Below are 10,309 nucleotides of genomic sequence, written 5' to 3' on the forward strand. Positions count from 1 at the left end.
ATAGATTTAAACACATTGTGAGCATTCTGACAATACCAATTTATATAACAAATGTTATACATTCTGTTCTCTATTGTATTTTCAGTTCCTGTAATAAATAAAAGAATATTATCTTTCTCTCTAATTCCTACTCCCATTTATTTCTCATTTGTTATTATACAAGTGACTGTTATAATGGCTTCCTGTCTTCTTGGCCACAGGTGCGCACCTGCTTTAATCTGCCTTATATAATCTTGCACCTTAGCATGCACGCATGAATTTAGTATTATCAGATTAATATTTCTGTATCTTTCTTTATTAAGTAGCTCCAGTGGTTTTTTTCATGCCTATTAATGCAGTCCTAAATTTCTTAGGCTAATGTCTATAGACTAGATTAAGAAATTTTGGAAAGCCCTAATAGGCATGGACTAAAAATCACTGGAGCTGCTTAATAATGGAAGATAAGAAATGTTAATCTGATAATACTATATAAGGCAGAATGTCCATAAATGGAGAAAGAAATGGCAACACATTCAAGTTTTCTTTCTGGGAAGTTCCATGGATAGAAGGAGCCTGCTGGGTTACAGTCCATGGGGCTGTGGCACCCCACTCCAGAACTCTTGCCTGGAAAATCCCATGGATGGAGGAGCCTGGTGGGCTGCAGTCCATGGGGTCGCTAAGAGTCAGATATGACTGAGAGACTTCATTTTCACTTTCACTTTCATGCATTGGAGAAGGAAATGGCAACCCACTCCAGTGTTCTTGCCTGGAGAATCCCAGGGACGGGGGAGCCTGGTGGGCTGCTGTCTATAGGGTCATACAGAGTCAGACACCATTGGAGTGACTTAGCAGCAGCAGCAGCAACTAAATAATAACAATAACCATAAAGGCTGCATTTTGCATCCTACAGTACACTTGTATCATTATTTTAGTCTTCACAACAATTTGTGAGTAGATATTTTTACTCACTTTTGGAGATAATATCTTAGATTGTGATTCCCCCCAAAGAATTCAAGTGAAGTTGTTACATCTTACACTGAGGCGAGGACTTGGAATTTGAAGTCAAGTATGCTGTTATCATCAATTTGCAATCCATTGATCCATTCCTTGGGCTTTTCTGTCCTTCTATGTGTCAACAAGCCTAGCTCAGACTCCTTTGCTTGTGCTTGGTGCTGGAAGGCCCCGTGGGTTTGTAAGCACAGAATGCCACTGGAAGCAGGGCATCACTTCAGTGGTAGGATGTTCTCATATGTGATTTAATATTTACTGTGTATCAGTTTGATATCTCAGGTGCAGGATACATGCAAACAGAATATTTCATGTCATATAAACACATATATGTGAGCATGCATACACAGACACACAAAAAATATGTAAAATGAGACTTTCTGTGTCAATATTAGTTTATCTCTATCTGGCCATAAAATCCATACTTTAACAGGAGGTTCAAGACCACATTAACTTGCTAAGGAGATGGGCAAGAACTTATCTGTTTTACTGCTATAATCTGACCATCTGTCTCCAGCTTGCCAGAGAAGTTGGAAAACCCAGGGGTAAGTTGGGAATTAAAGCAAGTGTTTCTTTGACAAGAGCTATGCTGAGTCCCAACTCCCAAAGGGGACTAGGGTAGGATGGTAGTCTTCTGACCTTAATCTTAGTGACAGAATCTTCAAAAAGATAACTCAGCAAGTTTGATTGTCTTCTCAGCAGTGTGGTGACACACAGGATGAGGGTCAGACTCACAAGTGAGAATTTTAAAGGGCAAAAGGCTGTAGCTGAAGCTGCCTGCTGGGCAGCTAAATGAAAAGCAGGGTATAATTGAAAATAACTGCACTCCCACTGATGGTAGATCAAAGGGGCATAGTTCCTGCCCTACTACATAAAAGAAATTTGGCCAGATTTGGTTTACATACTGCAAAGAGGAGAGATAAATGGAGGGGCAAGTGGACTTTAGCAGAAAGCAGTTGGGGGAGGGGGGGGCATTGCTAAATGCTTAGGGAATGAGCGAGGAATCTTGAAGGTCTAGTGAGAGGAGATATATTGCATGTGTCAAAGGAAGTAGAGAAGAGAAAGCCTCATGATGACAGAATTTCTTAAGTAACCCATAGAAGCATCTCTAGGAGAGAGAGAATCTATTTTAAGTTTTCAGCCAGAGGAAACATGGCAAACTGGTTCAGGTAGGTAAAACATTGAGAATCTACACATTTTTTTCCCTACTATAGGCAGTCACTCCCAAAGGGAGGAGAGAAGTTTGAGTTTTAAACAAAAGCTTAGAAGATTTATCATTGTTATTGTTGCAATGCCCTAGATAGGATAACTACTAACCTTACACACTTTTTTGATGAAATGGTTTGTAGAACCTTTTGTTTTCTAAAGTGAACAAAATCAGAGGTCAGGTTCTAGTGGACAGATTGAAGACATATTCTCTTGTAACCATGAAACACATGCACATTTGACATCAGTAGGTTCTTAAGAAAAACAGTGCATTGTACATGAAGATAAGTTTCCTAAATTTATTTGATCTTTACACAATGAAGCCAAACTAGACTGAAAGATTATATATACTTCTTGATATTTAATGGCATGTAAAATAAATTGAGAAAACTTTTAAGGTTTCTCCTTTTTAAAAAATGTTTCTAGAGGAGAAGTTTTTATTGTATTAATGACACTAATTTAATCTACTTACCAGATAAATACATATTATTTTAGCATTAACAGCGAAACTACATGGGAAAAAAGTACATCTGAATATGGAGTATAAATTTGATTTCAAAATATTGAGGCAAATTTCTTTCTATTCATTTCATGTTTAACAAAATAATTCATAGCAAATACAACCCAATGGATCACAGATATGACCATATGTTACATTTAAACAAAGGCTGAAAATCTCTGACCTAAAAGTAAAAACTTTAAAGATCAACACAAAAACAAAACTGGTCACTGAATGAGTGAAGGCCCTAAGCAGGTTTGAGGAAAAGGGGGCCTAGAGATCACATTGCCTGAAGGAAAATAAAATGACTTATCATTTATACATTTTTAAAAAAGGCTTCTCCAAATAGAACTACACAAAATTAAAGCAAAAATGAGAAAAGAACAATCATCTTGCATAGAAAACAAAATATTAAGAAATACTGAAATTGACAATTATGGTTTAAAGTGTCGCTTAGATAGAGACTTTTTTTGTTGATTTATTTTTTAAATTTAATTTATGATTGAAGGATAATTGCATTACAGAATTTTTCTGTTTTCTGTCAAACCTCAACATTTTAATGCATTTTAATATGTTTTTAAGCCAAAATTTTGTACATCATAGAAAATTTAAATACATTATGCTCCACACACATAATCAAGAAGTATTCTCACTACCAGCAGCAGTACTTGAATAGAACCACCACTCTCATTTTCTTGCCCTCAGAATCATATCAATGGATCACAGTTCCCTGGATAGGTTTTCCAATCAGGCTTAAACATCTTATGGTCTTTGAGTATGTTAATGCCTGCTTACTCTTTTATTTTTTCCCTTTTTTGGCTATGCAATCTGTAGATATTTCTTCCAAATGTATCCATTTTAAATACAGCCATGAAGGAAGCAACAGTACACAAGAGAATCGTATAAGAGCCCATTATGAAACAAATTGAGGTATATTCAAATATACAGTAAAAGCAGATGAGATCTGAGAATTCATGTGATCAATGTGATCATAACTTGTTTTGTCACTAACAAGATATTTGTCACATGACCTCAGTATCTGTTATGAACTGAGACATTAAGAGAAATATGCCAAACGGTGAGAAGCAGTTGTCCTTATGGTAAACTATTCCCATCACTTTTTAATGATAAGGGAAATGTTGTTAAGGGTGAATTGTCTGGGTCACTTTCTAAAAGACTTCAGTATGGAGGAGTGTAACTTAAGCAAGAATGTTCCACCTACCTCTTGCTACAATTACTGTAATTTTTCTGCTGAGAAGAAAATGGGCACTTTTGAATGAATGGATGCTCCCGTGCCTAGGGCTGGACATATCTGAAACATCTTGTCAAACTTGAAAACAAAGAAACTATCAAAGATTACTAGAGATAAGTCATAAGGGTTCAAGAGTATGGAGAGTCATACACTGACAAAATATATAACAAATTAAGCATCAATAAAAGTAATTATCAAGTGAATTGAAGAAATTTTCACATGTGTAAGTTTGTGGTGATCATGGGAGAAATTGACACTTTTGGAGGATTCTAGGAAAGCAAGTCTTTTTTTTCAAATTGATGAATCAAGAGAAAAAAGTCAGCATTAACAATATAAACAATGTGTATGTAACTGCAGTGTAGTAAAAATTGGAGACATTAAGAGAAATAGGTTAGTAGGTAGGCAGGAGCTAGATCTTGAAAGATACTGTAAGGCATAATAAGCAGTTAGTATTTTCTTCTAATTGCAACAGAAAGCCATAGAGTCTTTGCAGCTGATTAATGATATAAATAACAATAAAATACTGTTATTAAAATTAAAAAAAAAGAACATGAAAGAAAAGGAGATCTCATTATCTGAAAAAGGACACAGATGTCGGCATTCTGCCAACAGTGAGAATACTGTCCCTGTCACTAGAGAATTAAATTTGATAAAGGAATGGAGCATAATCCTGTGCAATATAAAATGTCCAGTTGTGAGTTCATATAATACATTTTAGTGACACAAATCAGCATGGTTGTGTTATTCACTGGGAATTTCAGATGGAAGTCCATGTCGGGTTAAACTTAGAATTAATTCAGACTTGATGTTTCCAAGTGGATATGGTAGGAGAAGAAGATGTAACAAATTTAAGAGCTTTATAGGAGAGTGATTGTGGCACTGAACCATAAAACTCTAAACGAGTTAGGGGGAGGTGAGGACATGAGTGAAAAGTCTTAAGTGGACTGTAGGTCTTGAGAAGATTGAAGAAATGTTGAAGTGAGAATACTTGAGTAAATGAGTGATAATAAAATAATTTAGTGAATAAAAGTAGAGCAGAATATAAAAAATTATAGATTTGACAGGTGTTATCATTTTTGATGGTGAAAAGTGGAATATGAACATGTAAGTACTTCTTTAGGGTGGAACAGAGGAAAAGTTAACTGATATTAACTATTTTAAGAAACTAAGGGACCAGAAATGGACCATCTACTATGTTAAGTTGAATGCTGAAATTCTGACGTTGATAATAGTAATAGTAGGTAAGGAAGAACAGTTAGGTTTCTGGTAGCTGCGGTCAGTCAAATAAGCGTAAGAGAAATTTATAGAACCAAAGAGAATAAAGTTCCAGGTAGGAGTTTAGATGAGTTGATTGGAAAATGATTCCTAAGGAAAAATAGGGAAAAATTATAATCAGAGAGTAAATGAGTTTAAACCAGTTGACTTCATTTAATCTCAAGTTTCTTATAAACAGAGCAAGAGCAATAGGAAAAAGTGTTGAGTATGACAATGGTCTTAATTTCTAGTAAATGTCAAGGAGGTATTTATGCTTTCATAGATCTGTGCCCTAGACAGATATGTGTTTAGCCAACTACCTTGCCTCATTTTTAGTTTGAAATAACTCTCAAACTTTGAAGAATGATAAAGATATATAGTTACATAAAACTTCTTAGTTGATGTGGAATGTTTAGTCTTAACCAATTTCTTAAATATTGAAGCAGTTCATTATGTGCTTGTGACTGAGTCAGAATGATACCCATCAGACACACAAATGGAATTGTTATTATCATAAATGACATGAATTACATGCTATTTGTTTTCAAATGTTAAATAAGTCTTATATTTCTGGGATAAAGTTCACTTGGTCATGATGTGTTATTCATAAATGATAAGATTCAACTTGAGAACATTTCATTCAGACTTTGCATCTGTGTTCATAAATATATTAGTATGCAGTTTTATTTTATTATTTTTATTTTTTAAATTTTATTTATTTATTTATTAGTTCAAATTACCAATGGCATTTTTCACAAAACTAGAACAAAAATTTCCACAATTTTAATGGAAACACTAAAGACCTTGAATAGCCAAAGCAATCTAGAGAAAGAAAAATGGAGCTGGAAGAATCGACCTCCCTGACTTTAGACTATACTACAAAGTTACAGTCATCAAGACAGTATGATACTGGCACGAAAACAGAAATATAGACCAATGGAACAAGATAGAAAGTCCAGAGATAAGCCTACCGACCTATGGGCATCTTATCTTTGATAAAAGAAGAAAGAATGTACAATGGAGAAAAGACAGCCTCTTTAATAAGTGATGCTGGGAAAACTGGACAGCTACCTGTGAAAGAATGAAATTAGAATTCTTCCTAACACTATACATGTGCACGTGTGCACGCGCGCACACACACACACACACACACACACACACACACAATTGGATTAAAGACTCAAGTGTAAGCCCAGAAACTATAAAGCTCTTAGAAGAAAACATAGGAAGTACACACTCTGACACTAATCTCAACAAGATTCTCTCTCATCCACCTCCTAGATTAATGGAAATACTAACAGTTTTCTTTTCTTGTAATTGTTTTGTCTGGTAATAGTTTCAGGGTAATGGTTACTTCATTACCCTGAGAAATGAAGTTTTTATGGCTCAGCTGGTAAAGAATATACCTGCAATGAGGAAGACCTGGGTTCGATCCCTGGGTTGGGAAGCTCCCCTGGAGAAGGGAAAGGCTACCCACTCTAGTATTCTGGCCTAGAAAATTCCATAGACTGTATAGTCCATAGGGTGGCAAAAACTTGAAAATGACTGAGCCACTTTCACTCAGAATGAGTTAAAAGTCCTTCTTCCCCTTGTAACTTCTGGAAGAGATAAAGTCAAAATTATTTTTCCAAATGGTTGGTAGTTACCAGCAAATACATCTGAGTCTAGAGTTTTCTTAGGGATAAGGTTTTTAACTACAAATTCAACTTATTTAAAAGAGATGAAGTTATTTGGGTTACATATTCCTTGGGCACACCTGAATAATCCAAAATAACTTTCCCACTACAAAATTATTTAACCTAATTACACATGCAAAGTCCTTTTGGCCATGTAAAGTAATATTTCTCACTGTTCTACAATAAGACCATGAACATATTTACAAGAAGAGGAATATTATTTTACCTATCACATTTTGGCATGATGTATTGTCTGAAATCTATGTTGCCTAATATTTGCATAGCTTTCTTTTGCTTAGTATACATATGACCTCTCTTTTTCATCCTTTCATTTTTTATCATTTGTGTATTGAAAGTTTGCTTCACGTAGACAGCATAAAGTTGATTATTGCTTTTTTATGCAATCTAGCAATCTTTGCATTTTAATTGGGGATATTTACAATATTTACATTAATAAAACTACCTTTAGGGTTAGTTTTTTTTTTTTTTAAGATATAAAGATATAGAACAGTCTTTTGGACTCTGTGGGGGAGGGAGAGGGTGGGATGATTTGGGAGAAGGGCATTGAAACATGTATAATATCATATATGAAACGAGTTACCAGTCCAGGTTTGATGCACGATACTGGATGCTTGGGGCTGGTGCACTGGGATGACCCAGAGGGATGGTACGGGGACAGAGGAGGGTTCAGGATGGGGAACACGTGTATACCTGTGGCGGATTCATGTTGATATATGGCAAAACCAATACAATATTGTAAAGTTAAAAAATAAAATTAAAAAAATAAAGTAGATTTTATTACTATTATCCTGGGGGGGGAGATATAAAGATTTTCTTTATTAATGACTCCAACCGTATTTCTTTAGATACAGAAATTTTGAATGCAAATACATACAGAAAACAAGTTTAGATTGCATTATCCTGCAAGTCATTACCAGTAACATACTGCAAAGCAAAACAGCTTGGAAAAGAGGGGGAGGGAAAGGGAAGTTAGGGAGCAAAGATAAAGACAAGGAATTAAATTGATCAAGTGGAATAGTTTTTTTGTTTTTTAATTCTTGGGAACCATGAAGTCCTTGCAAGCACAGCTTGTTTTTGCAGATTACTTTCCAAACATATACAAAATGGAACCAAAACAGAGAATCCCTTAAGAACCTGAAGAGGTACAACATTAAAAGCTACGATTATCCTGTAGCAAGTATTCCAGCCTTCAGTTGCCAGCTGTTTCCTCTTCCAGTTCCCAAAAGTTACATCTTCCCCGTGATTGTTTTCCTTTTTCTTGGCATCTGGGCATGCACAGTTCAGCTCCTTGAGGAAGTCGGATGTTTCACACACAGAACAAAGTGTGTGAATATAGGGCTTCGAGCACTTGATGTGGTAGTGCAGGTAGTCTGGGAACGTATGGATCAGGTTGATGGTGTTGTCTTGAGCATTGGCATTGGATTGGCGAGGTAACAGCACGAAGGTGATGTAGCCGATGTTGTGGCCCACGGCAGCTTCAGGATCTTTCAGCTCTAGGGGAGGTTCCCCCATGTGGCTGAAGAGGACCTGCTGGGCTGTGTGGCTGGCTCTGCCCTGCATGAACACCTTTCCAATGACCACATCATCCGTCATCCTTAAACACTGTTGAAGACTACTGTGACTTTGCCCTTTTTTAACTCAAACATATATGGTCTCATCATCCCTATAATGGATAACTGCCCTGTTCTCTCCTTTCTTGCCCTCTTCTTGGAACTGGAAGTATTTCTCAAAGACAGAGGCAAAACAGTTTTGTTTCAACATGCCAGCCTGATGCACGATGGAATCCTTGGATGCAGGCTGATTTTCAAGGTGATATAGCAAAGAGACATTGTATCCTGATTCTGGGTTTACCAAGTAACTTCCATATACCCTCTTTAATAACTCATCAGCACCATGTGCCTGAAGTTCCTTGTAGAATTTCAAAGAAAAACTGACCATCACTTTTATTTTGTCTCCATTAGGATTTGAAATATTGTTGAGACTGGCTCGACAAGCAGGATTTCTGAAAGTGCCATATGGCGAGAGAATAAGAAACAAGACACAAGAATTCAGTGAAAAGCGAGGATAAGAGGACCAACACTGCTCCAAGGTGAAGGTGCCGAAACTGAATCCAAGCCAGCTTTAGTATACTTTCAGCCATGAAAGAGAATATGCGGGGAGTTAAGCTATAACTCATGTGGCCTTTAGGGCCACAGAACAAAGTGATCATTAACTATTGAGTAATTAAGAAACAATAATCAATAATGAATCAGTAACTCAGACTAATATTCTTATCTATAGATTTTCCACCGGATACATGAAACATGTGACTCTGAGATGCCAGTTGAGAAACAGTCTGGGGTTGGTTTGGTGACCCCAGTATCATATCTTGTTTTCAAGACTATGAACTGTTCCCTCTGGACTTGTTCCAAGACTCTCAGGCCTTATAGCATCCAGTTTATCAATAATTATAAATTTCTTTTGCAGCCCTTGCCAAGGCCTGCTTTTCTTTTATTCTTCCTATCTCCTACAAAATACGATAGAGGACTCAATCAAAATCTGCAAAAGTTACTTCTACAGCTTCTGGTTTGTTTCCAGTGGCTGCGTTCTCAAACTTGAGCATGAGCGTCTTCTCAATGATATGGTTGTTCACCTCCAGCAGGATCATGGGGGCCACTGGCCCCTGAAACCTGAACCTGCCTGGCAAGAAGCCACCGTCGCTGCCACCTCATGGACAAGCTTGGTCCCCACTGAGCCCCTGGCTCTAGACGGCCACTTCCAAGAGTTAGGTTTAAATCTACTACTACTTGTCCCTTCTTTTATTTGCTCTTTGTCTGTTCTTGCATTTTCAAATTGAGTATATTTTTTTCTGTTTTTATTTTTTATATATTTTTTTGCTTACTGACTAAAATTATTATTATTTTTTAATTTAGTGGTTCCTTCAGGATTTACAGCATACATCTTTAACTTATCACAATCTATCTTTAAGTGTTATTTTACCTCTTTACACATAAAGCATAAGAATACCTGCAATAATATGCTTCCTTACTTGCCCCCCAGTCTTTGTGTTATCTACCTTAAACTTCTGCATGTGTTTTAAATTTTATGTTCCATTCTATTATCTCATAAGAAGGATTATATAAGAAAAAATTATTGTATATTTACACATGTAATTGCCACTACTGTTAAACTCTTCATTCTTTTGTGCAGATTTACATTTCTATCTGATGTAATTTTCCTTTTATTTGAAAGGCTTCCTTTAACATTTCTTATAGGTTTGTCTGCTGGTGATAAATTATTTTAGCTTCTGCATACAAAAAATATTTCACCTTCCATTTTATAAGATATTTTCTGGAGTTTAAATTCTATGTTGACATTTTTTACCTTTCAGTACTTTCAAGTTGTTACTCTACCACTTTCTCCCCTGTCTTGTTT

The 10,309-nt window shown here is 36.1% G+C and overlaps 1 pseudogene; it reads right to left on the bottom strand.

The window, feature by feature from the left end:
• Window positions 1-7,900: 7,900 nt before the first annotated feature.
• Window positions 7,901-9,542, bottom strand: LOC129656455 (actin-related protein 2/3 complex subunit 2-like; annotated as a pseudogene).
• Between the last annotated feature and the right edge of the window lie 767 nt (window positions 9,543-10,309).

Source organism: Bubalus kerabau, chromosome 6, assembly GCF_029407905.1.
Source record: "Bubalus kerabau isolate K-KA32 ecotype Philippines breed swamp buffalo chromosome 6, PCC_UOA_SB_1v2, whole genome shotgun sequence".
NCBI lineage: Eukaryota > Metazoa > Chordata > Mammalia > Artiodactyla > Bovidae > Bubalus > Bubalus kerabau.